The following is a 27,358-nucleotide window of genomic DNA, read 5'->3' as shown; positions in this document are numbered from 1 at the left end:
TGGCTATATATAAAACTCACTTTGGATGCAACTATTTCAAATCCATTTTATATTCATTTTACTGTTCTAACATGGTAAAGAGTTCTTAATTTCAAGTATAAAGTGCTACTCAATCACAAATTAGAGACCAAAACAGAGTACTTTGTTTCCTTTCAAACTCCTAGAGAACAACAGTTAGGGAGCAAACAGTTCAAGCATCAAAAGCTGCAATCTGGGGCACCAGGGTGGCTCGGTGAGTTAAGCCTCTGCTTTCGGCTCAAGGTCATGGTCTCAGGGTCCTGGGATCAAGCCCGCATCTGGCTCTCTGCTCAACAGGGAGCCTGCTACCCTCTCTCTCGGGCTTTCTCTCTGCCTACTTGTGATTTCTCTCTCTGTCAAATAAAATTAGAAAAAAAAATTTTTAAAAAGCTGCAATCTGAGCTGGGAAGGCCTCCCTGCCCTCGGTGAACGTCCTGCTGCGGAGGGCAGGCCTATAAGGCAGAAACCCCTAGCCCTGCCCCGGGTTTCAAACACATTCATCATTACTGGGCCATCAGGTGTAATGATGATTATTCTCAAAGTGTAATGCCGGTTTAAAAAAATGAGAAATAACAATAAGGTTAGACACACACCGAAATACGGTGCCATGTGTGCAGCAGTTACTCAAATAGGCCTGTCACAGAGGAAACTGCTAAAGCCAAAAATGAGTAAGTTCAGGATGTTTCAATCACTTTATTTTTATGAAAAAGCAAACAAGTTCCAGCTGCAAAAAGAAATCTATATAAATTAAAATTTTCCAGAGACGTACCTGTGTGTCATACGCTGCGAGGAAGATACAGCAAAGCACGGTCTAGCAGGAAGAGACTTCGGTCAAGAAAGAAACAAAGCAGCGCCAATCCTGCCCTTCTTCAAGGAGCCTGCTGGGGTCTCTCACCTGGGGAGTAATGATAATACTGGGTCAACTCCACTGGGAACATTTTTAAATGTTTTAAAAATAGAATTTCAAAAATGTAAATTAAAAAGAATGATCAAGAAAGAAGTTTAGGTGCCTGGGTGGCTCATTGGTTGGGCAACTGCCTTCAGCTTGGGTCATGATCCCGGAACTCCGGGATCGAGTCCTGCATCGGGCTCGTGGCTCTATGGGGAGTCTGCTTCTCCCCTCTGACCCTCTCCTCTCATGCTCTCTCTCTCTTTCTCAAATAAAAATTTTTAAAAATCTCAAAAAAAAAAAAAAGGAAAGAAGTTTAAAGAAAACTTTTTGGGGCGCCTGGGTGGCTCAGTGGGTTAAGCCTCTGCCTTCAGCTCGGGTCATGATCTCAGGGTCCTGGGATCGAGTCCTGCATCCGGCTCTCTTCTCAGCAGGGAGCCTGCTTCCCCCTCTCTCTGCCTGCCTCTCTGCCTACTTGTGATCCCTCTCTGTCAAATAAATAAATAAAATCTTAAAAAAAAAAAAAGAAAAGAAAGAAAAGAAACCATTTTAACCACTCTACAGAAACATGTGTTTTGGATTTTCCACATTACAATTTATGTGGACACAAATTACAAAGTCTGGATATCTTCAGACTATTTTAATTTTAAAATAACTTTTATCATGCACACACACACACAAAGCACGGTCAACACTATGTTCGGTACACAAACACTAGTCCAACAACCATCCAGGCCAAGGAAGGAACAAACACTGCTGAAACCCCAAAACGGCAGGGTACCTCTCTCTGACCCCCCACCCCCACCCCCACCTTCCGCCGTGAGCAGCAACTATAACCTTTACGGTTATCGCTTTCTTACCTTCCTTTAGATGCAGCATCTAGGCACTGATACAGAATATTTTTGCCAAAATTTGTAATTTCTATACACAGAATTATATTGTATGTACTCTTTCTTTCTCTCTCTCTCTCTTTTTTTTTTTCCACTCCACCTCTGGGGCTGCACCTGGTATTTATTTTCATTGCCGTGTAGCACACCATTGTGTAAAAATACACTAATTTACTTATCCATTCCCCTGTCCCCTGGGTAGTTTCTGCCTTGGAGCAAAGACACTACGAACAGATCTCCGTGGTCTCCGTGGCGCAGCCATCTTAAGCACAGTGAGCATGTATTTCTCTGGTGTACAGACCTAGAAATGGGATACACCTTTGCTACATAAAGCCAAACTATTTTCCAAAGCAGTTGTAACAATTTATACCCCCATCAGAAGTGTATGAGAGTGTTTCTGGTGCTCAACTACTTCAACAAGACTTGCCCAGTTTTTTAATTCTTGCTAACTGAATGGCTGTATAGTGGTACCCTAAGAATTCTTCACTACATTGAATTTTAAAATTATTTTGAATAGGGGCGCCTGGGTGGCTCAGTCCATTAAGCGTCTGATTCTTGATTTTGGTTCAAGTTATAATCGTACAATCGAGTTCTGCTTTGGGCTGTGTGCAGGGTGTGTGGCCTGCTCAAGATTCTTACTCTCCCTCCCCCTGCCCCTCCCCTACTCTCTCTTTCTTTAGCTCTTAAAAAAAATTTTTTATTAACATTTACATTTCTTACATTTGTAAAAATTTTACATCTGACAATTGCTGCAATGCAATTTTTTTTTTTTTTTTTAAAGTAGGCTCCAAGGCCAGCGTGGAGCCCAGCATAGGGCTGGGACTCAGGGCCCTGAATCAACACCAGAGCTGAGGTCAAGAGTCAGACACCCCTGCCACAATGCACTTTTAATTTTGCAACAAGCTCCTTCCTGTTCATCTCTCCAGCAGCTACGGGGCTACCACTTCTCATCAGGCTTAATGAACTCCCTCATCAACGTCCACCAGCTTCCAGAGACACTGACTCCGACCCCCAGGCACAGGCAGACGTGTGCCGGTCAGGCCTGGCCAGTGCGAGCCTCCTTCCTTACACCCTGGCCAGAGCTGGTTTCTGTGAACACACAGAGTCAAATTAATGAAGTCTTTTCTTCCTCCTCTGGGACTACAAGATTCTCTTTCCCAAAGAACTCAATCATGTGGAAAGCCATCTGCCAACTAGGACTACCTATCCTGGACTTTGTGTGAGCAAGAAAAGAACCTGTTTATGATAAGCTATTTATTTTGTCACAGGACCTACAGGGGCCCACTGTGAAACGATACTCTGGTCCTGCTTTTTGCCTTAAAATATATTTTGTCTAATACTACACATTCTTGTTCTCGGTATTTGCATAGTTTATTTTTGTCATCATTTTACTTTCAACATTTCTGAATTCCTTTAGATGAATCTCTTGAAAACAGTATATAGTTGGATTTTTAAAAAAAATATTTTGAAAAATCTTGGTATCTTTGCCTTTATTTATTTTTTTTTAAAGATTTTATTTATTTATTTGACAGAGAGAGATTACAAATAGGCAGAGAGGCAGGCAGAGAGAGAGAGGAGGAAGCACGATTCCCGCTGAGCAGAGAGCCCGATGCGGGACCCGATGTGGGGCTCGATCCCAGGACCCTGAGATCATGACCTGAGCCTAAGGCAGAGGATTAACCCACTGAGCCACTCAGGCGCCCAAGTATCTTTGCCTTTAAATGGAAATTTACTCTATTGGCCCTGGAAGCCAACCCGCATATGTAGATTTCCTTCTGCTATTTTACCAGGGGCTATCCGCCTCCTTTAGGAATGTTATTCTAACTCCCTCTTCTGTGTCATCTAGAAGGTACAGGTTCTGTTTTTACTCTTTTAATGATTACTTTAGAAATGACAATGTGCGGCTTCTCCTCACAGCCCTATCTTACCCTTCTCTCAGACAGCAAGGACTTTAAAGTGTTAACTCCATTCATCGTATTTCCAGCCTATGTCCCACCACTACGTGTTTACACATGTTCACGTACTTTTGTCACCATTAACATTTTACATAACATTCAATCATTTTGGTTAGAGAGAGAATCCCTTCCTTTCTCCTACTGACTTATCACTCCAAGTGCCGTGTGGCTCTCAGGGCCGGTGTCAGGAATCCAGCTGCTGTTCCTCTGTGTAATCATGTGCTTCACGGCCCTGTGTTTGCGTGTGGATTTCTTTCTTTTTTTTTTTTTTTTTTTTAAAGATTTTACTTATTTATTTGATAGAGAGAAATCACAAGTAGATGGAGAGGCAGACAGAGAGAGAGAGGGGAAGCAGGCTCCCTGCTGAGCAGAGAGCCCGATGCGGGACTCGGCCCCAGGACCCTGGGATCATGACCTGAGCCGAAGGCAGCGGCTTAACCCACTGAGCCACCCAGGTGCCCCTCTTTTTACTTAGGATATCTTGTCAGTCATTTGTTGAACGTCTTACCATTGTGGTTTGCCGCATTTCAACTTTCTGGAGAGATTTCAGCCATTATCTTTTCAAGCACTGCTTCTGCCCTGGCCCTCATGTCTCCTTCTAGAGCCAATTACATGAGCCTTAGTCCCTACTTCCTGTGTCTCCTGCCTTCCCTTTGTGCTTCCCACATTTCCATCTCTGTGCTTCTCGTTTTTCCGTGTTTGATATGCTACGCTGGTGGATTACAGGGATTGATTTTCCAGTGTTAAGCCAATTTCTCACTCCTGAGATAAACCTCACGTGATCATTAAGTAATATCCTTTTTATATGTTTCTACATGGATTCTATCTGCTACCATGTATGGAAGATGTGTGTAAGACTAATGCACTTGGTGGTTTTGCTTTACTGTGAGTTTTTGTCTTGTCTTCCTTTCAGTCCAGCGCTGGCTCACAGAATGAGATAGGAAACATTCCCTCCTCATTTTCAGAACCCTGAGATCATGAATGGAGCCAAAGGCAGACATTTAACTGACTGAGCCACTCGGGCGCCCCAAAGGATTTTCATTACCAATTCAATTTCTTTAGTAAATACAGAATAATGAAAGTTACATATTTCTTCCTGAGTTAGCTTTGATGGTTTGTGTTTTTCAAAAAATGTTTTTGTTTAAGTTGTCAAATTTAGGGGCACCTGGGTGACCTCAGTCTTTTAAGTGTCTGCTTTCAGCTCAGTGATCCCAGGGTGTTGGGATCAAGTCCCACATTGGGCTCCTTGCTTGGCGGGAGCTTTTCCCTCTCCTGTTCTCCCTGATCATGTTCCCTCTCTCACTGTGTCTGTCAAACAAATTAAAAAAAAAAAAAAAAGTCAAATTTATTGGTATAAAATTATTCACAATTTTACTCTTACTACCCTTTCAATGTCTTTAGGGTCCGTAGTGGGACCCTTTTTTACATCCCTCATATTGGCAGTAATGTTTCCTTCTTCTCCTACCCATGACAGATTTTGTGGATAGGACAGCGATCTTTAACTCCTCAGAGTTTACCCGCAAACACTGCTGCGCTGCATTAGGCGCAGGGACAGTGAATTCCGTCGCAGGGACAGCGAATTCCGTCGCAGGGACAGCGAATTCCGTCGCTCTCCTCCCGTCCTTTGTGCTACTGATTTCACTGATTCACCTCTACTAGTATTATAAGGCCCAGCATATATTGTCACTTTTGCCTTTTTTTTTTTAAAGATTTTATTTTAATATTTATTTGACAGACAGAGATCACAAGTAGGCAGAGAGGCAGGCAGAGAGAGGGGGAAGCAGGCTCCCCGCTGAGCAGAGAGCCCGATGCCGGGCTCGATCCCAGGACCCTGGGATCATGACCCGAGCCGAAGGCAGAGGCTTTACCCCACTGAGCCACACAGGCACCCCTGCCCCCCCCCTTTTTTTTTAAGATTTCACCTATTTATTTGACAGAGAGAGAGATCACAAGTAGGCAGAGCAGCAGGCAGAGAGGGAGAAGCAGGCCTCCCGCTGAGCAGAGAGCCCGATGCGGGACTCAATCCCAGGACCCTGAGATCATGACCTGAGCTAAAGGCAGAGGCTTAACCCACAGAGCCATGCAGGGGCCCCAACAGACTTTTAAAAAAAAAAAAAAAAAAAAAAGATATTTATTTATTCATTTGACAGAGAGACACTGAGAGAGGAAACACAAGAACGGGGACTGAGAGAGGAAGAAGCAGGCTTCCTGCCGAGCAGGGGACCTGATGCAGGGCTCTATCCAAGGACACTGGGGTCATTCCCTGAGCGGAAGGCGGATACTTAACAACTGAGCCACCCAGGCACCGCTAAATAGCCAATTAAAAAAAAGGCAATTAAAAGTGAGGATATTTATCCATCTATTGACCATTTCAGGTTATTATTTTTACTCCTCTGTGTAAAAATTTCCATCTGGTGGGCACCTAGGTGGCTCAGTGGGTTAAGCCTCTGACTCCGGCTCAGGTCATGATCCCAGGGTCCTGGGATAGAGGCCCTCATCGGGTTCTCTGCTCGGTGTGGAGCCTGCTTCCCCCTCTCTCTCTCTCTCTGCCTGACTCTCTGCCTACTTGTGATCTCTGTCATATAAATAAATAAAATCTTTAAAAAAAATTCCCATATGATATAATTTCCTTCTAACTAAACTTCCTTTAAAAATTTCATGTAGTGCAGGTCTGCTGGCAATAAATTCTGTCAGCTTTTCTTGGCCTAGAAATTGTGATTTCACTTTTATTTCTAAAAGATATTTTCTCTGGGTACAAAATTCTAAACTAACAGATTTTTCTTTCCGTGCTTTAAACATGTCACTGTGTTGTCTTCTGGCTAGCACAAGCTCAGACCAGATGTCAGCTGTCATTTCTGTTTTTGTTTTTCTGTAATGTCTTTTCTTCTTACTTTTTTCCCCCTCTTTAGCACTGGTTTTTCAGCAATATTGTTATGCGGTACACATTGGTATGGTTTTCTTTGTTTATTCCGTTTGGGATTTTTGAGCTCTGTGGTTTGTAATTTTCATCAAATTTGGATTTTTTTTTCAGCCATTATCTCTCCAAATGCTATTTGCATTCCCTCCTCTTTTGGAACTCTAGTTACATGTATCTGAAAACAGCTGATTTTGTCTCACAGGTTCCTAAATGCTCTGTTAGTCTCTCCCGTCTTCTCTATTCTATTTGTTGTGTCCTGGACCATTTCTTTGCCATGTCTTGAAGTTCACGGACATATTCTTCTGTAGTACCAACCTGTTATTAATCTCTCTGTTACATTTTTCATTTCAGAAATTTTATTTTTCATCTAGAAGTTTTACTTCAGTTTTCTGTATTTTTCATTTTGCTAATTATGTTCATTTTTCTCTATATTCTTGAACATGTGCAACTTATTTTATAGCAGTTATTTTAATGTACTTGTCTATTATTTTGCATCTGTTTCTAGTGGTTAATTTTTCTCCTGGTTAATGTCTTATTTTCTTGCTTCTTTGTATGTCTGGTAATTTTTATAAGATGCTGGACACTTTTTTTATGCTGTTGGGAACTGGATGTTATCATATCCTTTTAAATGTAATTAGGACTTGGGGCACCTGGGTGGCTCAGTCAGTTAAGTGGCTGACTTGATTTTGAACCAAGTGATGATTTCAGGGTCTTGGGATCAAGCCTGGCATCGGGCTCCACACTTGGTAAGGAGTCTGCTTAAGCTTCTCTCTCTCCTGCAGCACCTGGGTGGCTCAGTCCTTAAGCGTTGCCTTCAGCTCAGGTCCTGATCTCAGGGTCCTGGGATGGAGCCCCACACTGGGCTCCCTGCTTGGAGGGAAGACTGCTTCTATCCTCTCCCACTCCCCCTGCTGTGCTCCCTCTCTCGCTGTGTGTCTCTGTCAAATAAACAATACAATCTTAAAAAAATTTAAAAAAAGATTCTCTCTCCTTCATCCTCTGCCCCTCCTCCCATGCAAATGCTCGCTCTCTCTCTCTCTTACTTCGTCAAATAAATAAATAAATAAATATAGGTGGGACTTAGTTCTGAGAACTATTACGTGGAACTGGCTGGGCAGGTCCGCAGCAGCCCTTCTAGTCTAGAGCTAATCCAGCCCCACTGCTGAGGTGAGGGGAGTCTACCTGATGCCCTAACTGGAAAAGCTGCTCTGAACCCACCCTAACAAAGACTTAAAAACAGCCTTGAAAGGACCTAACTATCTCAACCCTGTGTGATATCCAGAAATTATCCAGGCTGCTCCTTTCTGGTAGTTCTTTTCCTGGCTTTGAGATGTTTCTCCTCATGTATATGTGGATCAGCACTCAGTCAAAATCTCCAGGGGGTCCTCTGACAGATCTCTGGAGTTGTAAGGAGCCCCCTTCCTCTCCTGTGCTTTACCCCCCACCTAAATTCTAGCTGCTTTGTCTTCCCAAACACTGAGGGTTTGTCACTTCAGTAAGGCCAGTGGGCTCCGGCTTCTCTCTCCCTGCCCTGCAGTGTGGAAACTGTCTCTACGCCAGAATTTACAAACTATGACCTGGGGCCAAATCTAACCTACTACCAGTTTGTTTTTTTTTTTTTAAATAAAGTTTTATGGGAATACGTCCACACCCATTCATTCACATACTGAGTATGAAAGCAGACACAGAGCTGAATAAGTATGGAGCTGTGACTGAGATCATATGGTCCGGAAAGTCTGAGATATTTACTGTTTGTCCATTTACAGCAAAATTTCATGGATCCTGCTCTAGAGAAAAGGCTGGAATAACTGTAGAGTTCATTTCTTTTATTTCCAGGAACACAGTCCTAATCTGTCTGCTGACCAATGTCTAAAGCTGTTGCTTCATCTATTTTGTCTGGTTTTCAAGTTGTTTAAGATGGCAGTCAGGTTTGGGACTGGGGTCAGGTGAGTGAGGCCCCTGCCTCAGGTACAAATTTTAGGGAGGAACAAAAAACTCAGTAACAGAGATAAAAGCCAAAACTAATGAAAAAAATCCATGAGAAACGAAAACATTAAAATTTTAAACTAAGATAGTACTGGTAACACGGCTGAACTGAGCCATGTCAGAGGTGAGGCAAAAGGAAAAATCATTAATTCTGATCCTGTCTATATTTAAATTTTTATTTTTTTTTCATTATGGATCTGTTTGTATCGCATTGGACTTTCTCAAAACGCCGTATTAAAATGTTTATTTTAGGGGCACCTGGGTGGCTCAGTTGGGCTTCTGACTCTTGATTTTGGCTCAGGTCGTGATCTCAGGGTCATGAGATGGAGTCCCATTTTAAGCTCGCACTCAGCAGGGAGTCTGCTTGAGGATTCTCTCTACCTCTCCCCCCACTAAAATGTCAAATAAGTTAAAACATTTTTTTTTTAATTTTATTTTTAAGTAATCTCTATACCCAACATGGTGCTCAAACTTAAAATCTCCAAGATCAAGAGTTCTATGCTCTACTGACTGTGCCAGTGAGGTGCCCCTAAAATATTAATCTCAATTATTAAGCTTTTTGGTGCCCGCTTCAGTTCTACACCCGAGTCAAGTGCCTCACTTGCCTCACCTGGTCTTGGTGGAGAGTAAGTTTGGTCCTTGTTATTCAGTCATGGCAGAAATGCAAGACTCAGGACTAAATTTCTTACTAAGCACACTATACTAATATAACTACAGACTTTATCAGAACTGGAAAATTGACTTATTCAGAGATACCTTAAAACAGAAAATGCTTCAGTATGAAATGTGATGCTCAAATTCCTTCTATTTGCAACTAAAGTCTTTATTATTTATTTATTTTGAGATTTTATTTATTTATTTGACAGAGAGACATAGCAAGAGAGAGAACACAAGCGGGGGAGGGGAGAGAGGGTGAAGCAGACTCCCCTCTGAACAGAGAGCCCCATGGGGGGCTCCATCCCAGGACCCTGGGTTCACGACCTGAGCCCAAGGTAGATGCTTAACAACTGAGCCACCCAGATGCCCCAATTTGCAACTAAAGTCTTATGTGTACATATTCCCACATATAATCTACTTTGTAGGCAGAGAAATACTACAAGAATATAAAAGTTTTCCTCTAGTTGGGGCGCCTGGCTGGCTCAGCTGGTAGGGCACGAGGCTCTTAATCTCAGGGTTGTGAGTTCAAGCCACATGTTGGGTGTGGAGCCTACTTCCAAGAAATTGAAAAAATAAATTAATTTTTTTTATGATTTTATTTATTTATTTGACAGAGAGAGACAACAAGGGACGGAACATAAGCAGGGGAAGTGGAAGAGAAAGAAGCAGACTCCCCGCTGAGCAGGGAGCCCGATGCAGGGGCCCAATCCAGGACCCTGGGGACCATGACCTGAACTGAAGGCAGATGCTCAATGACTAAGCCACCCAGGCGCCCCCAAAATAAATTAATTAAAAAAATAAAATCTTTCCTATAATTACTAAATAAACACATGCACACAAAGACCTTGTAACTGGAAAACAATACAATAATTATACAATGTCGGGGTGATACATTTATATTATGGAGTATACAAAAACAGCCAACAGCAGCACCTGCTACCAAGTCAGTTTACTAACTCGTGGTGAAAGTAGGAGCCAACGTTCTCACTACATCAGTTCAATTAAAAGAAATCAAGCCACAGATGACCAATGGGATTCCACAGGATTGCCGCCCGGCTGGTGCTCCTCTCTAGCACGCGCGCAGTAGGAAAGCCCTAGGCCGGGGCAAGCAGAAGGCCTCTCATGGCTGCGAGAATTAAAGTTCCACCATGAGCCAACTTCTTTGTATTCTGCGTTTACTTCATTTTCTAAAAGCACAAGCGCAGGAAAATGTTTTCAAATATAATGACCAAATAAAGCTTTTCCCTTAATTAAAAATTTTATGGTATTAAGTTTAGTGGAGGAACAAAGACTACGAAATTAAAATTGTAATTTTTATGGATAGTCAAAACTCATGAAATTAATTAATTTAACAATCAGACACTGTTCGAGTTCACGAAGCATCTCCCCACCCTCAATTCCCTCTTGCATCTGCTCCTTCTGACTTGGCTTTGGGTGCGAGTCTGCCCCACGCAGCCCGGCACCGAACGCCTGCCCTCCCCAGCCAAGAACTCTGCCTCTGTGTCACGGGGTGGACTTACACATGTGCTCTCTTGTCCCATTTCTCCTGTGCCTTGGCTGCTTCCCTCTCACTCTCTTCATGTCCTGCCAGACACTTGATCCTCAAGACTCCATTCGAGTGTCTTGACACCTACCCTATACACTCAACTCACAGTTTGTCATGAAACTTTAGGGCAGAGGGATGCTAACTTTGTATCTGTTGCCTCCCTCCAGCCCCAGCACCTAGCAAGATGCCAGGCACACTCGGCAGGCACCTGCTTGCTATGGAGCTAAACGTTTCTAAGCATCTTTCGAGAACCTTCCCTTCCTGGTGGAAGTGACCTTCCTCAAGCCCTGATCTATACTATAAGAACTCATCATAACACAAGTCCACACTGGCTCTGCTTCTTTCTCTCTCTGCCACCTGACGGTGAGCTTTCTGAAGACGGGGAAGTGCTTTTCTTAGGTTTGTATCCTCAGCACTCAGAAATTATCTACCACACAGTACACATTCAATATATATTAGTAGTTATTACATTGTCCTGTGATCACTCATTTACTCTTCACAACTCTGTAAATACTCTCCTTTACCCCCGACCCCCACATTACAGAGATGAGGAAACTGGAACAGAAAGATTCAGCAGTTTCCCAACATGACACATTAGCAAGCAACAGAGTGGTCTGCTCTTGAGTCACATCTGTAACATCTGTTAACAGACAGTGACTGTATCAACAAAGGCACGCTCACCGACTCGTGATGTCATAAGAATCAACAGAGATTTATGCTGTAACACTGCATTTGCCATTTGCACCTCTCAATTCATCTTTAAAAGGCTATCCAATGCTCCAAATCTCTCCTTGGACTACTGAGGAACTAAGATAATGACCCTTAGCAACTCACCCAAAGTCAGAGTCAGCAGGACTTAACCCCTGGTCTCAAGGACCAGTGCTCCCTCCATGCTGACTTGACCAGTGTTCTCAATGGCTCAGACACCTGTACATTCAAAATCTGGGTGAAACAGCAAAATACATGCCTCAAAATTCCCAAAACATCAATAATGCCTAACTAATGCATTTGTCACTTTTGAAAACAAAGCACCTTTTTTCATTGTTTCGAATTTCAGCATGGACAGCCCTTAAGTTTATTTATTCCCTTGGGACTAACATAGGACATTCACAACCAGATGCACCGAAGACAGGGCCTCTGGCTGAACCAAGGCTGTTTCTGACTTCAAGGAGGATACTGAGATCTTGGCAAGGCTAAAATAAATTTCTTGTATCACATAACTAATTATTTGCTTGGTTTCTAGCTACTTTACATATAAGAACTGACTAGAACTACTTAGCTTACTTTTGAAAAGCATTTTCCAAATGGGTTTGAACAGGGAGGGAAAAAGCTAGTTAAGAATGAAATAACTATCCCATGCTCCTGGGTGACAGTTAAAATTACACTTGTGTGAAAAAACAATGTTTTGGAGCTATAATGCAGTGGTGAGTTTGGTTTTGTTTTTGGCAATATGATAGGTTTCTCTGAAGTCTTGTCCACCTGAAATCATGGTTGAATATTCATTACCACTTGCATACTTACTTTAGTGCTAAAATACAAAATGTCACATATATTTGTACAGATAGAGTCATGTTGATAACTTGAGATGTCAGGCACCTGGGTGGCTCAGTTGTTGAGTGTCTGCCTTTGGCTCAGGTCATGTCCCAGTGTCCTGGGATCAAGCCCCATATCCAGCCCCATATTAGGCTTCCTGCTCAGTGGGAGGCCTGCTTCTCCAGCTCCCCCATGCTTCTGTTGTCTCTCTCTCTTGCTATCTCTATCATAAATAAATAAAATCTTAAAAAGAAAAAAAAAAAAAAAAGAATGGGGCGCCTGGGTGGCTCAGTGGGTTAAAGCCTCTGCCTTCGGCTCAGGTCATGATCTCAGGGTCCTGGGATTGAGCCCCGCATCGGGCTCTCTGCTCAGCACAGAGCCTGCTTTCCTTCCTCTCTCTCTGCCTACCTCTCTGCCTGCTTGTGATCTCTGTCTGTCAAATGAATAAATAAAATCTTAAAAAAAAAAAATTTAAAAAAAAAGAAAAGAAAATTTGAGATGTCTAGTATAATATTTCTAGGATCTTTTTGAATCTAATATTCTCATGCTACATAAACCCTCTAAAATAAATTGACTTCCTACTCAAAGGTGATCCCAATTGCTAAAATTGCTGGACCCACCAGTACAAAGTTTCCTACGTGACATCCAACTGATCGCACTGTTTAACATAAGGTTGTATGAAAGTGGGACACCTTTCAAGTCCTGATCAGTCTTTCTTTTTTTTTTTTTTAAAAGATTTTATTTATTTATTTGACAGAGAGAGATCACAAGTAGGCAGAAAGGCAGGCAGAGAGAGAGAGAGAGAGGAGGAAGCAGGCTTCCTGCTGAGCAAAGAGCCCGATGTGGGACTCGATCCCAGGACCCTGAGATCATGACCTGAGCCGAAGGCAGCGGCTTAAACCACTGAGCCACCCAGGCGCCCCAAGTCCTGATCAGTCTTTCAAATAAACCCTATTCTGCAATGTTCACTTTTGCTTAATTAATATGGTTATGATTCACTGCACTTTATTTGATGAATTTAACAGATTTGTTATGCAACATCAAATCTCTTTGGGTTTCCCCCAAAATTAATCAGTATTTTGAAAATAAAATATTCTGTCAACAATTTTTATGCAAAAAAGAAAAAGCTACATTAATAAAATTTTCTACTGGAATAATAAGAAAATAAATCTAAATTTGTAGGTTAGATCAGTGCTGCTGAAAAACTCCAAGACTGACTCAGTAGCCAAAAGTCCCGGAGGGCAGGGAGCTCCTGGCCACACTGAGGCCCCACAGCACCACATCTCACACAAGCCCCTGGGGCCGTCCCAAATGGTCCAGTGGTTGGAACCAAAGCCTGTCTTGCCAGGTCCCCATCTGCACTCTCACAAGTGCCCATAAATAATTCTTAGTAACAGCACCCTTCCCCAGTCTGGCACTGTCATGAGGAAAATGAAAGAGCTCTTCCTATAAATTAAAACATCAAAAGCACTGGGGCTGGCTTTACTAGTTTCTCAAAACTACCTCATTTTCCTCAAAAATCTCTACACTTAATTCAAAGGATGCGTTAAAGTCTGCTAGCCTCCCAGTGTACTGCTCACTTACAAGAAAAAACATGGAGAGTGAAAGAGGAAGGGGCCTTTCAGGACAGAAAGAGTCCTCTACTCTTGGCTGTCTCCAGCCCCGTGGTGGAGGGGAAAACACAAGTATTCAACAATTTGGAAAGATACTAAATTAGTCATGGAAAAAAGATTCCTTGGTTGAATCAAGACAATAGTTGAAAACTTCCAAGACAGCCCTGGAAGGGACACAGAGCATCACAGCCACCTCAGAGGGGCCTCCAGTGTCCTGTGTTCCTTCAATACACACTCCTGTGCCCAGGTCAGCACAGTCCGCGCAGGGCAGGACACGGAAGACGGGCCCTGAAGGCTGTCTGCGAGGAAGGGGACCCGGTACGCGGAACTATGTGTGCACGCGTGTGACAGGAAAACCACCCAGGGAGCACATGGCGAGCACACCGGCGACACTCATTTACGTGGGTAAAGGGAAGGCCTCCTGGGGAGGGGACATCTAAGCCATAATCTGAAGGATCCGTAGAAATTAACTATCTCCATAATTCTCCAATTTTAAAAATATAAACATAGATAAACACAGTAAGAAAAATCAAGTGTGTAAGAAGCGGCTCAGTACTGAGTATCAATTCAATACCTCATTCTATAGGTTACACAGGAAAAAAATCACCTTATAATTCAAGGGTACTAACCTTTTTGCTGTACTTCTGCTTGATATTAATTAGTATTAACTAGTACATATAAATGCATATGTACCCACACACACACTACTATAGGTCAAACACAAGGATATAAGTATATATAACATAAATATAATCACAGTATATTGATAAATATGCGTGACTGGTAAGTATGAACTGAATGAATGGGTTTCTGGTCAGAGCTCAGAAAATGGGTTAAAATAATACTTTTCTGGTCACAATTCTTTGCAAGTAAGGAGCTAAACCTCCAAGCAATTTACTTGCAGGCATTAAATTACATTTCAAAAATAGCTTTATTAAAAGGGGTACAGAGCTGTTTCTCAACAACTCATAACTGAAGCCTTCTTCTGAATTAATGTTATAAACACAATTTTTAGATGAGCACAAACTGAACGTAGGAAATGAATTTACCAGATTTGTAGCTGCAGGTTGTAATAAACAAAACCACTCTTAATGGTGAATGATAAAACCATCTGGCACTACTAGACATTGTCAAAATCCCAGGCAGAATGAAAAGGGAAGCGACATGCTAAGAGCCGCAGGCTGGGCGGTAAGGCTGTAGGCCGAGAAGTCTGGGCAACCAGACCGCAGGCGGGGGCTGGAGGAAGGCGGAGCTGGGCAGGAACCCGTCCACCTGGGCTCTGACCCTGTCCTCTGAGCCCTGGGGCTGCGTTTCCAAGGACAGGCTGGGTGGTGAGGAGGGACTGAATGAGATTCCGTCTGGAGGTGGGAACACTTCGCAGTCTGGACTTGGACAGTCTCAGACATGGACAGACGGCAGGCCTGAGCCCTGTCCAGACCCTCCCTCGCAGCCACACCGGCTACTACAGAGACAGTTTCAGAGCAACACGGACGGACCCAGACGACAGGGACATCTTTCCGCTGAGCACAACCTCCAACCTGAGGGTCTGAAGACCCCTGCAAAATAAACCTCACTCATGAACGTGCCTGAGAGATGCCATTTTTAAAAAAGATTTTATTTATTTGAGAGAAAGACAAAGAACACAGCGAGGGGAGGGGCAGAGAGAGAAGAGGAGGCAGGCTTCTCGCTGAGCAGGGAGCCCAGATGCGGGGTTCGGTCCCAGGACCCTGGGATCATGACCTGAGCCGAAGGCAGAAGCTTCACCGACTGAGCCACCCAGGCGCCCTAGAAATGCCACTTTGTAACATATGCATAGCTTCTCTAAGTGTGAAAATCTGTCATTTTTAATTGAATGTCCTTTTTTGACAAGTCAAGATACAGTTCTCCTTCAATTAAAATAAACTTCTTTTCTTCTATGCTGAGGAACGATTTTAATTTTACCGCTGGCCTCATTTCTGGAGCACCTCAGGCTTCCAGCGGTAGCCGCTCCGCCTGGGGCCGCTCGCGGGGTTTGGTGGAGGTTTGGTGGAGGAGCGCGCCGGCCTCCCTGGGCCCTACCGCATCCCCACTGCCCGGGCCGCAGCCAGGCTGTCTGGGGGGCACCTTCCCTAGAGACCTGAGGAAGGCACACTCGTGGGCAGGGTGTGTGGTTGCGGGATTCCTCACAGCAAGGAAAACCGGAGTCCCACCAACTGAGAGCGGGAACCTGTCTCCCCCTGAAAGGTTACATCTTGGGCTCTCGGTGCAGCTCTCTCATGAGCGAGGTCACCGAATTCTCCTCACCCGAGGGCAGCAACACACGTGTCCTGGGCTCCTCATGCATCACCACAGGGAAGCCTCTGCAGACGGCACGTTCAGCGTGTCCGCGGGCCGTCCCCTGCTTGACCGTGTGCCCCCAGAGCAACAGGCCCCGGATGCTGCCGACCCCGCAGCGGGCCTTATGCCTTCTCTGCCCCCTCTGCCCACCGCCCCCTAATCTGCAGCCGCTCTGCAGTTGTCAGGGGCTCCCAAGCTATCCAGACAGCGGACGGGCTTCTGTTGCGAACCGAGCCTGGGAGCCTCCGACCTGCAGAGCTCAGAGTCGCACGTGGAGGGCGGGGGGCGGGGTGGGGCACTTACAGGAACCGAGTCCTGGGACACCCTAGCTGCTTGGAACCCGAGTACAAGCAGCCTTAGAAGCCAAACCTCTTATAATTTGTAGTAAAGTCAGGCGTAATGCGTAAGCCGCACCTAATACCACGACGTCGTTCGCCTCAGCGAGCCCAGCAAGGTGCCCTTGATTTAAGAGCTAGTGACTCCGTTCCCCGCCTGCCCTGAGACCGCCGGGCACCAGCCTCCCGGAGGAACAGCACAGACGGCAGGACCCAACCCCCGAGCAGGCGGAGCGCTGGGGGAGGCGGTGCGCGGCCAGTGATCTCTCCTCACTGGCGCCAGGCCTGGCGGGCAGAGGACGCGCCCCTCGAGTCTCCTGCACACTGAGTAGAAGCTCCAAGAAGGATGGAGTAAAGAAGAAAGGGAAAGGAGGAACTTCTATAAATTAGAGAGTTCTAGTCCTGTTATTACGTAGCCCCTTTTTTTCATAAAAAGAAAAGCAAAAAACAGTTACTGGGAGCAAAACTCGTGTGTCAGGAAAGCGATCCTTAGGAAAACAGAGAGCCAGGAGCCAGGTCTCTAATCCTAGGTCTGGTTCTGACCTGCTGTGGGACCATAACCAAGCAAAAACAGCTTCTTTGGGTCTCAGTTTCCTCACCTGGGAAACACAGGGACTGAATGAACTGAAGATCCTTAAGAAAGGCCCCCAGTTGAGCGTCACAAATGCCCAAAGATGGGAGTCTGCAAAGCCGACTTTACCTTCAGGTTTAAAACCTGAGCCGTGGGGCACCTGGATGGCTCAGTGGGTTAAGCCTCTGCCTTCGGCTCAGGTAATGATCCTGGGGTCCTGGGATCAAGCTCCAGGTCGGGATCTCTGCTCAGCAGGGAGCCTGCTTCCCCACCCTCTCTGCCTGCCTCTCTGCCTACTTGTGATCTCTGTCAAATAAATAAAATCTTTATAAAAATTAAAAAAAAAAGTCTGAGCCATATGATCGGAATCATCCTTAACCCAGAGCCTGCGCCCGACAGGAGCGTGAGTGTCCTCCCCAGGCCTCAGCTGCCACCACTGTCCCCAGGGCCGCCTTGGACGTCCCAGGGAAGCTGTGCAGTGCGCTTTGCAGACAGATGCTCTAGTGCCAGCCGTCAAGGCATCAGGGTGGTTTACATGCACAAGGGGAACTCATCTTCAAAGAAGCTATGCTACAGAAATTTCTGAGCAACAGCAAACAATCCTCTGGTAACAAAGAGAACAGGCCTTCGTGTATTAGTTTCATAAGTTTGGCATTTTGAACACAGGTCTTTCCAACCTGGGCCTCCCTCTCCAAAACCAACCTTCAAGGTATCCTGGAAATATAAATCAGGCGAGGCTGCCTCCCTAGAAGTCAGGCTCACTCAGAGCCGTGGGCTGTTACTGGAAAGACACTCTCCAGACCGAAGGAGAGCTCTGCCAGAACCACACCGGCACACGGGCTACCCGCTCTGCTCCAGGGCTCTCGAGGATTTCCAGCCTCCAGAGGCACGGGTGTGCCCGCCCATTCTACACCCCCCACAGACTGAGGTGTCGGGACACGCACACCCTGACTGAAGTTGAGAACCACGTCTTAACTGTAGTCTGTTGCCAGGAGCCCAGAGACCATGGCAGATGCTAGCAGAGGAAGAACCGAGCTGAACGGACAAGTGGTAAATGAAGGAAAAGGATGTGATACACACAGAAAGCTGAATTTATTTACACTAATCAAGAATGCAGGCTCTGAGCTGGAACATCTCACTTAAAACGCCAGAAGGTTCAGTACTCATTCACAAGCTTTCCAGAATGCACGCAGTTGCCATGGTAACCCTGAAAGCATATTTCTTGGTACCGAACGTATAAATTACCACCCATAATGCATTTAAATACAGTTTTGGGGCGACCAATTCATGGACAAATAAATAAACCTGAGTTCTGACTCTCAGCCTCCCTCTGAGATAAACAAAGAGGAGCAGCAGGAGGTAGCGTCCGACTCACCCGGGGACAAGCACGGGGCTCTGCACACCTGAAAACGCTCATCTGAAGGCAAATAACAACGAAGGAAACTACATTTCCTCATCCACGGCCATATGGTTGATTTTGTGAAACAGAATGTTCTGTGCCAGATTAATGACACCGTCATTGCTCAAGTTAAAGAAGCAAGTGCATGCTATGCACGTCTACACCTCTGGAACTCAAGCCCATTCAGTGAGTCAAAGAACAAGCAGATCTCTTTAAAGAACATCTTCGATAATTTATGTAGATGGCATTCGTCAGCTCTAAACAAGAAGACTGGTCAAACGTTCAAACTGTCCTTTAATAAGGAATCCGAGTTTTGTTTCTTTGGTTCAGAAGACAGCGACTGAATCGTAAGTGTTCACCTTCACCAGGGATACTCATCAACATTCAGAATACACGTAATGCGTGATTTCTAAAGTCTTACCTTCTCATCCTCCACCATCTGAACACAGAGAAGAACAGAGCTAGGGCGCCCAGACGGCCCGGGAAGCCCACTGCGCCAGCAACTCCCCGGAGCTGGAGCTGCGGCAGGACACGCCTGCACGAGCCACGGCGCCTGCAGAAATCACTCCCGCTCTTGCCCCGAAACAGCTAAGTCCCGGGGAGTGGAGCCTGCGCTCCGCCCGCCTCCAGACTGCAGGCCCCAGCGAGCGCCTGTGAGAGGGAGCGAAAGACCTCCCCGCCAGCGGTTTCCAAGTTAACGCGACTCTGTGACGGCTGCATTGCAGTCTTTCCCAAGCGACCAGCCTCTGAAGCAGGAGGCTGGAGAGAGCCGCCCCTGGCACAGGAAGCTGCCTTTTGAATCAGAGACTTTATACAGATCTTTTAAAAACTGTGGCAAATGCCTCGGTGGGGGCGGCATTTGTAGATTCCCAGCCTGTGTCCTAAAGGCTGACTGGCCTGCGGTTCTGACCGTCCGCGCCGGCTGGGCCCGCGGAAAGCAGGAACGTGGAGGAGGACACACCACCCTCGGCGCCGGCGCGGCCCGCGAGAAGCCCGCACATCGGACGCCTCACACCAGCTTCAGAGCCCTGCGGAGAAGCCGCCGGGAATGAACCTGGACTTCCATTCCGGAAAACGCGAGTGCGGGAAGAAGTCCGAGTCCCTCTGTGGGCAGCGATCACCTCGAACGCCTCGTACCACCTTCGCTGCACAGTAGAACCATTATGTGATCCGAGCCCTTGAAATACTGAACCATTAACCAAACAACCAAATTCAGAAAAAGACCTAAAATAGCATCATGATTACTAAGTGACCTTTCCTTCTCATTCATCCCGCCCGCGGGCTGAGCGTGCCCCGCCACCACTTGCCAGGAGCAGAAGCCACGGGCAAGGCGGAGCGCCCCGCCCCGGGGCTTACACGCGCTCCAGTGGGCACGGCCACCGGCGAGCCAGTCACTCTGAGCACGAGGACTGGCGTGATGGAGGGGCCTAGCGCGCAAGGGGGCAGACCTGGAGTTGGTCTGGGGATCCAGGACAAGCTCCACGCGGAAGGAGTATTTCCCAGAAGCCAGAGGACGGGCACTTTGCTGGAAAACGGGAGAAAAGAGGGGGAAGCACCCTCCAAGGGTACACACGGCGTCACCACGCACCAGCGCGTCCGCAGCGAGGCCGGGCTCTGGAGCCCGTCAGACCCCCCCAGCAGCCCCGGCCACCGGCGCGGCTGACGGACAGCTGAGTGTCTCGAACCTGAGGCGAAAGCACGCCCCAGGCACATGGTGGCCGAGTGGAGGTCCCGGTCTGCAGCCTGCAGGCAGGCGCGGCACCGCGCTCTCCACCCAGCGCCCGGCAGCGGAGCCGCCTCCTGCCGGGAGCCACGAGGAACCTCGCCGGCTGTGTTCCGCTCGGCCCGGAGTCGAGGGCCCAGCCGGACACCAAGCAGCGCTCGCTGAAGGACTGCGTGGGCGTGGAGGAACACCCGGAGTAAGGGACCTCCTAGTCACCCGTCGCCCTGGTAACAGACATGAGCCGCTGCACCCCGGCCAACACGCGGCTTCCTCTGGTGGGGACAGTCCTCTGCTTCGCCTTCCCCCCGTTCACCTCACCTCTTCTCCCCCTTCCCGCCCCAGGCAGCAAGGACCCCCCGTCTGGGCTCCTGTCCTCCCTCTCGGTCAGCACACGGCACGGAGGGTGAAGCCATCACTCGTGTGGCTGCCGCGGTCTCAAGAGGCCCCGCCAGAGTCCGCTGCTGCCACACGGGCAGGACTCAGTCCCTCTGTGAGGCCACCACCAGCGCCCTGTCCATCCGGCCACTGAGGAGCCTGGGGCACAGGGAGAGGCAGGATCCAAACCCAGGACCCCGGCTCCCAGCCCACGCCTACCTGCCCGGGAGGCCGCTTTTCCAGGCACCCAGCCAAAGCTCACTAGTGCGGCCTTTACTAACGGGAGTGGGAGATCAGATTTATGGAAATGCTGCCCCCTTCCTTCCCCGATCTCTCCCCAAAAAGGTGTGATATGAATGAATGACTATTTCCAGCCAAAACAGGCGTGCCTCCCGCATCAGCTCCTGCCTGGCGGGGTAATCTCACAGCATGAGGGAGAGCATCAGAGGGGAAGGCAGGAGGCCGTGTGTGAGGAAGCTTCTTTCCGCCCTTACTGTGCTTTGTAGAGTGATTTAACAGCCCTTGGGAACTTCTACCAAATGCCTCTAGGGATATTCAGGTGCCAGTCTGGGCACGCCCCCACAGAAGACGGTCTGGAGAACTGTGCCTTTCAAATCGGGGGGTCGAGGCTGGTCCTCAGTGGCAGGCGCACCCCCACCAGCCTGACAGCTGCTGTGCTGTGATAGGGCTGGTCCCCTACCGACCTGTCAGTCCAGGGACCCCGTGCCTGGCAAGCATCGTGTGTTCTGGCCTGAGTGGGCTGTCCCAGGAAGGCGTGGAGGAACCAGCAGGGTTCTTACACCAGGACTCTGGTGTCTCCTGGAACAGACAATGCCTGGGGGGAGGGGAGAGGGAGCCAATGCTGGCCGGGGCTGAGACCCTGGCCCACCCCCCAGCAATGATAACTACTTTGGGGGCAGTGTGCGCTGGGCAGCGAGGCCCACTCTAGGGCCAGCAGCTGCGGTCAGAGGTAGGGGGTGATCAAAGGAGCACGGACAGGACCATTCAAACCACCATCCAGGCCGACCGTCTGAAAACTAAGGGCAGCAAGTTCGTCAGGGCGTGGAAAGCCGGTGCAGGGACTAAAAGACCACAGACCCCACCTGCCCATGGCGTGGCCTCCTCTTAGCTCCATTTTAGGGATGAGGAGGCGGCGAGGCACCACTAGGTGTTAAAATAGTGCTGCTTGGCTGTTAGCTGTCTGGTTGCTTTGGACTTGGCACAGCCCTCCCGGCCCAGGCATGACCCGGCCTCCCCACACCCTGCCTCCTCTCGGCTCATGGCGTGGGGCCGAGGGAAATGGGTACTCTGTCTCCCACGCCAACTGCTCCCCGCGACTGCTCACTCCTGCTGGATCTAGGAGTCCTGGTCCACAGGACTTTGTGGGGTGGATTTAATTTCAAATTGATATGATACGTGTGAAAGTTTCCTAAAGTACAAGCTTCTCAAAATGTAAGGCACAACTGTTACAAAATATAGCCAGGATCTTCAATGCACTCAATAATTTTCCAAGTTTAACTCAGTTTAAATACATGACAAGATGCCAAAAGGGTTGTCACCACTAATGGAATAACCATGGCAGAACCTGCTCCTATTTTAAAGAGCAGTAATGAAATTCATAACCTAACCCAGGCCATCAACTATTATCGGTAATGTATATCTGCCTGAATTTGATACAAATTATGGAAACATTCCTACAGGTCTCACTTGCACACCAAACAACAGGCTCTAGAGTGCGGCTACTACCTTAAGTCGCCTTTTACTTCAAAAGCAGGCAACCCACTAACCAGAATTACCATGGAAAAAAAGAAGAAAAGAAAAAGAAAGGAATGAGTGGCATACAGCCTGAAGGGAAAACACACAAATCATTCATTGTCCCTCCCTGTGCTGGTGGGGTCAAAGAACAAAGGGTGTCCCGGAGCAGAAGCAGAGAGAACACAAGGAAAATATAAAATGCAGACAGATTTCATTGGCTTGGATAAAGAAGACTAATCTATCTGTCCAGCTAAAAGGACGGTCATCTGCTAAGATCCTGTGGCGACCATCAGCTATGATCTCGTCTTAGGAAAGAAGGGTACTGTACTTCTGGCTGTTTCTCCTGGCAACATGGGGCCATGGGATGCCCCGGCTGAAACAGGAGTCACCAGGTCACCAACAAAGGTCTTAAGAAGTCCAGCCCCAAGAAGCCAAGTCTCTTTACAAACACAAATGAGAACCCGAACAGCAGATCAAAGAAGCAAAGCACCCAAGAGAAATGGAAACGCAGGCGCTCACAAGAACCAGCACTGCAGGCTCCAAGCAGCACCATTCCTAAGAGCCCAAAAGAGGACGCAGCCCAGACGTCTCCCGGGGATTGGTGGGTAGACAGGAAGGGGCACATCCAGGGGAGCCTGGGTGGCTTGGTAGGGTCAGTGTCTGCCTTCCGCTCAGCCTCGGGGGTGGAGCCCGTCGGCGGGACCCCTGCTCCCCAGGGGGGTCTGCTCCTCCCTCTCCCTCTGCCTGCCTCTCTTTCGTTATTTCTGTCACATAAATAAATAAAAATAAATCGTTTTTTAAAAGTACATCCATACGATGAACTTATTTAGCAACAAAAGGGAAGGCGTTAGTGATCCATGCTCACACTCGGACACATCTTAAGAACACGGTGCTCAGTGAAAGAACCCGACCCAAACAGCACATACTATATGACTCCATTTACACGAAATGTCCAAAACAGGCAGTGACTGCACAAAACTGTGACTATACTAAAAACCACCGAATTAGATGCTCACAATAGGTGAATCATATGTTATACGACAACTCACACACCTACTTTTTTTTAAAAGCTGATGTAACCGTACCAAAGGCCAGACATCAGATAGTTAACATCCCTTAATGAGACATAGCTCACCATCTCAATTAAAGAAACAAACAAAAGGAAAATGTTACTACAAGTCTTCATTATGCTCCTAAAACCGCATTGTTTTGGGGATGGTCCTTCCAAATAATTTCAAATAAGCTTTTTGCTGTTCAAAACAGCTAACTATTTTGAGTAACTTTTCTCCCCCAAATCTCAGCGTTCCACAATTATTCAAGAAAAAAAATTCCATTCTAACTTTAATGCAAAATATAAATTACACATATATAAATACATGGCACTTTTATTTTTTTTAAAGATTTTATTTATTTGACAGAGAGAGATCACAACTAGGCAGAGAGGCAGGCAGAGAGAGAGAGGGAAGCAGGCTCCCTGCTGAGCAGAGAGCCCAATGCGGGACTCGATCCCAGGACCCTGAGATCATGACCTGAGCCGAAGGCAGCGGCTTAATCCACTGAGCCACCCAGGCACCCAATACATGGCACTTTTAAACATGAGCAGGGAGTGGGACGCCTGGGTGGCTCAGTTGGTTGAGCAGCTGCCTTCGGCTCAGGTCATGATCCCAGCGTCCTGGGATCGAGTCCCACATCGGGCTCCTTGCTCAGCGGGGAGCCTGCTTCTCCCTCTGCCTCTGCCTGCCATTCTGTCTGCCTGTGCTCGCTCTCTCCCCTTCTCTCTCTCTGATAAATAAATAAAATCTTTAAAAAAAAAAAAAACATGAGCAGGGAGTATCACTAGGGAAATTATCAACCTCACCATCACCATCAAAAAGTACTCAATTTCTGAGTTCCTTCTACCATGAAATAAGTAAGAGCACTTGGGTTTTTAAGACCAGGAAATATTTACAAGACTTGAAGTAATACAGTCAAAGAAAACACATTAACAACATAAAACTCACAAAAATGAAAATAAAATAAGCCTTTGTATAAAATAAACAACTCACTGATTTATAGAAAACTACATCCTCAGACCTAACAAAAGAGCTCCCAGCTCGTTCTGCTTGCTGTGTGTTCACCTCGGTTCTCCCTTGGTTCTCGACAATCCAACCACAGGAAAGCAACGCGGTACCTCAGCATGACTTTGTCACTGGCTAACACTGTCATTAGAATAAAGTGTTTCTATTTTCCGCAGGAAGAGAATCATGTCTACTCACAACTTACAATGAGTCAACCAGTGTGTAAAATATTTTACATAATGGGAAAATTTATCGTGCCCCCAAAGTTCAGTGTGTTCTCATTAGGTTACCAGAAATTACAGATGTGAAGATACTTCTGTTAACCAAAATCAAGAAAAGAAACTACTTTAGATATGCACACATTTTCGGTTTGGCATCTCTAATTCTTTTTATGCTACTGTATTTCAAATTACTCAGACTGACAAATTTGTAGTTAAAGTACTGAATAAAGAAAATCTGCATGTTGACAACACAGGTAACTTTAAGTTGGTTTTGACACTGCAACCCTTGCTACCTACAGAGCTAGACGGACGTTGGAGCCTGGCTAATAGGGATGGCTTCAGGTTTTGTAAACACCCCTATGGTGAAATGGTTTTTCCAAAACTATGATACCATCTAGAGTGTTCATGGAGCCTTCCACATGTGCCTCACTGTGAATAAAAAGCTTCTATGGAAAATTTTATAGCGTTTGCATCCATTTCACATTTTCCCATGTTATATTCTGTGTCTTTCTTAATAATCCTGGTGAAAGAAAATATTTAAGCAATTAAGACACATTAAACTCTTCTCTTATGACCTTCCAAAAACAACCCCACTCTTCCACAGTACTGTAGAGGCTACACTTGGAAACCGGCACATTCAGGCAGGCCATACAGACGCGAACATTTTAAACCAACACACTTGCTCTAAGAAATAAAACCACCAGATATTTTTTACATTATCAGTTGGTCCCCAGGAAAGGGTAATTATAAAACACAAGAGTGAGTCTCTTTCAAACCCTGTTAAATAAACTGTTTGCAAAGAATAACCACAACCGCGTGAATGACACCAGCCTGGCCGTCACTGTTATTCACGCATAAAACCCCGGGACGTGTCTTGCAGCAAGTTTTCACAATACAAACTCTATTCTTGATGAACTTAAAATACACTGTAAATGACATTCTCACAAGTCCTTTTCAAAAAGTAGTAATCTCTTATAAACACAGAAAAGACTGAAAGTGTGTCTCTAATTCAGTGCCATGGCTCATTAAATCCTAAATCAAGTACCTTGGACAAAAATAATTCTAAACTGAAAGAATTATCAATGTAATGCACTGATGTATCAACATCAATGTACATGCTCAGATGAGAGCTAACACATTCTACATAATTTATCAAATACTGTAGGAAAACTAGAAATAATACTATGTGTGGCACCTGCTCCAGGAACCAACTACTTCACCCTCCATCCTTTTAAATGCTTGAAATATTTGTGTATTGGCTCCTCATTTTTGAATAAAACAGAGCTGGCATCCTGCAGCCTGGCAATTGAACATTTATTTCAAAATTCAAGTACCATTTCAGAAGGCAGGTAGATCTTTTTGAATTGAAGATTTCTCTCTACATCAAAAATGCATCTTAAGGAGCGCCTGGGTGGCTCAGTGGGTTAAAGCTTATGCCTTCAGCTCAGGTCATGATCCCAGGGTCCTGGGATCAAGCCCCCCATCAGGCTCTCTGTTCAGCAGGGCGCCTGCTTCCTCCTCTCTCTCTGCCTACCTTTCTGCCTACTTGTGATCTCTTGTCTGTCAAATAAATAAATAAAATATTTTTTAAAATGCATCTTAAAATAAACATTAAAGTTATACTCATATTTTAAAAGTCAGGAGCCATTACATTAAATCCATCTAATGTTGAAAACTCCTGATCCAGTTGAGAGGGCTAAGTGTCGGACCACAGAGAAGTCTGACCTGCCCCTGGCTCAGCCTCTGCTCTACACTCCACTCCCCCGCCAGCGAAGGAGACAAGGAATGCAGGGCATCCTCCTTAAGGCCTTGGCTGCAGCTTGCCCTCTACTCCTTGAATCCCTTGAATGAAGTGGCCAGATCCAAGGGAGCCTGATCCAGGATCACCCCAAACAGCCCCTTCCTACAACTGCCCCCTCTTCAGCGCCCCATGCGGCACATCTCAAGCATTCAGCACCCACAGAGCACACTTCCCCAAAGCCAGTGAGGGTGACAGAAATGCCCGGCCCCGAGCAGTGCCTTCCGTGTGTGTGTGTGTGTGTGCGCGCGCGCGCACACTCGACACGCCACATGATGGTGCTCGACCCCCACCCCACAGGAAGGCAACTGTTTTCTGCCTCTGCATTTATAGCACACGGCATAACGCACTACAGACGTTCACTAAAACAGGCCCACGTTCCCTTATCTGTGGTTCTGAAACCCCGAAAGCTCTGGAAACATGACTGTCAGTCATTGGGCAGCACGCCCTGATGCCAGTGAGGCTGTCCAGTCTCTGCACATGCCACTGAGTGCAAACAGTCATGCACTTGGCTGCAAAAACCTGTTTGGTTACAGGATGTTGCTCAGGATGTTCCACAATACATGGTACATTCACTAATTCCATTATAAAGTCTCACAAATGCCGAGCTCCACAACAGCCCTGGCACCAAGAATGGTGGAGGATTGCCCAGTGACAGCAGGTCAAGCCCCAGCTGAAACAGTGACCCATGAGCCCCTTTAATGACAATCTGGACCGCAAGTCTACATTCATGTGTGTGTTCGCTCAACACACTTTCTGAGCACGAATGTGCCATACCCTCTCCGGGTGCCGGACACAGGAGGCTCA

At 46.5% G+C, this 27,358-nt stretch overlaps 1 protein-coding gene across 7 annotated transcripts in view; it reads right to left on the bottom strand.

Annotated features, from left to right (window-relative positions):
- The window catches only part of TRAF3 (TNF receptor associated factor 3), a 118,799-nt gene that overhangs the window by 53,911 nt on the left and 37,530 nt on the right, over positions 1-27,358 (bottom strand). For all 7 annotated transcript variants that reach the window (XM_059374041.1, XM_059374036.1, XM_059374042.1 and 4 more), the window contains exon 2: positions 788-913. The gene's annotated coding sequence lies outside the window, so the exon portion shown is untranslated. The remainder of the gene's footprint in view (positions 1-787; positions 914-27,358) is intronic.

The sequence above is a fragment of the Mustela nigripes genome, chromosome 13 (assembly GCF_022355385.1).
Source record: "Mustela nigripes isolate SB6536 chromosome 13, MUSNIG.SB6536, whole genome shotgun sequence".
NCBI lineage: Eukaryota > Metazoa > Chordata > Mammalia > Carnivora > Mustelidae > Mustela > Mustela nigripes.
Note: the sequence above shows the minus strand (reverse complement) of the source record. Positions and strands in the feature narration are given on the sequence as shown.